Below are 1,804 nucleotides of genomic sequence, written 5' to 3' on the forward strand. Positions count from 1 at the left end.
CCCACCCACCCCTGCTGCCCAATTGCTCAGCAAGGTTTTCGAGTTGAGGGTCTTCCCTTGTAGTTCAGTGACTCCCCACCCTAGAGGCAAGAAAGAAGTACAATAAGCACCATGTACATGCCAGGCACCATGCAAGCCACTTCTAAGTGTTATCTCAGTTAATCCCCACACCAATCCCGTAAGGTAGGGACCCCTGTTTTAAAGATGAGGATCCTCAGGCTTGGAGAGGTTAACCAACTTGTCCAAAGTCATCAAGCTTAAAAGTCTCAAAGCTGGGATGAATGTCCAAATCTTCTAGCCTTTTCCACTCTGCCACATTGAGTTTTCTCTCTCTGATCCAGCCTCAGTCTTCCCTAAGAAGTTCATCCTTAACGCCTACACCCCATGCTTTGTCTGGTCCCTGTGAGGAAAGGGGTCCGTTCTATGAGACTCCTGTTCTATGAGAATAGGTGGGGATCCTGACAGCATCTTTCTCTAAAACAGCAAACATGTCCTCAAAAGTTGCTCAGCTGAATAGAAGCTCCCAAGGAAACAGTGAAGTAAGCAATTTGTAAGTGCTGACTCTCCGTGGAGTTAAGTACCACAGGACCAAAGAGGAAACGTCCAAAGGAAGGGGAAGAAAGCAGGAATCAGGAGGGCAAGTGGGAGTAGTGTCAGAACTGCCACAGCAGGTCCCAACAACCAGGCAGCCAAGGAAGGCCTTGTTGCTCCAATCCAGGAGGCGTGTAGTCATCTGTGTGCCCAACAATGACTTGGGGGCCGTGCAAGTGTACGAGGCCCCAGGGCACTCATTTTGTTACCAGTGGCAGCAGCCCCAGATCATTTAGTCTTTCCTTGGCCAATGCCTCCCAGCCCCTGTTGGCCTGTGGGCTCCGAGGTGAGGGGTGCAGGGGCCCCTCCACCTGGACCTCAGGCATCAGGCCTGCCAGGGCCCGCCGTGCCCTGTGCTCCGCCAGCCGCCCCACTTCCACCACCAGCCGTACCCCCAGCAGCTGCACCTGCTGGGAGAGGACTGCGTCACACAGCCCAAGAAGCTGCTCTGGCTGCTCGGCAGGCAGCTCAGCAGGGGTGAGGTTGCGCCCACTGCGAGCCAGGAAAAGCAGAGGACACAGATTGGGGACAAAACAGTGATGGAAGAAGGCCTTGGGCTGTCCACAGATGTTCCCGAAAAAGCCCCAGAACCGGGCACCACTCACCTGACTGCGGGCACTCCAGTCCCAGCACTGGTCGCTCAGGGCGCTCTTGGGGAGGAGTCAGCACGGTGCCCCCAATGCCCAGCCAGTCCCGGACTACACTCACTTCCGCAAAGGGCACCCCAGTCTGGGCCATGCCAAAGGGTCCCGGGTTCATGTCCAGAAAGAGCACTTCCTTGGGGCCCCGGCAGTAGCGGGTCCCGTAGCTGCGATGTGGCTCCCACATACTCCACAGGATTGTAGATAAGGCCCACAGGCTCTGAAAACTGCAGTTGGCTCAGCTCAGCATTGAGCCAAAGCTCCTTCTTTAGGAAGCCCTCGGCCAAGCTTTGAGGGCAGAGCTGAGGCTCCATCAGGACACCTGCAGGCTCATGGAGAGGCCCCAGTGGGAAGGCCTGGGGCACAGCCGTGTCATCATCACCTTCTACCAAGGAGCCTTTCCTGATGGGCCCCTCTTCACTTCTGCATTGTGAATTCACTGAAGGATCAGCTGCCCGCTTGTACTTTGCTTGCTTTCCAGAGCTCTGTGAGGCTCTGGGCGAGTTTCCATCACATAAGGACCTCCCATATGGCAGGAACCATGGTTCTTTCTCCCTCTCAGCCCCTTGCCA

General features: G+C 55.8%; 1 pseudogene; it reads right to left on the reverse strand.

Annotated features, from left to right (window-relative positions):
* Positions 1–788: 788 nt before the first annotated feature.
* The window catches only part of LOC109395819 (single-strand selective monofunctional uracil DNA glycosylase pseudogene), a 3,702-nt pseudogene continuing 2,686 nt past the window's right edge, over positions 789–1,804 (reverse strand).

This window comes from Hipposideros armiger, unplaced genomic scaffold (genome assembly GCF_001890085.2).
Source record: "Hipposideros armiger isolate ML-2016 unplaced genomic scaffold, ASM189008v1 scaffold_486, whole genome shotgun sequence".
NCBI lineage: Eukaryota > Metazoa > Chordata > Mammalia > Chiroptera > Hipposideridae > Hipposideros > Hipposideros armiger.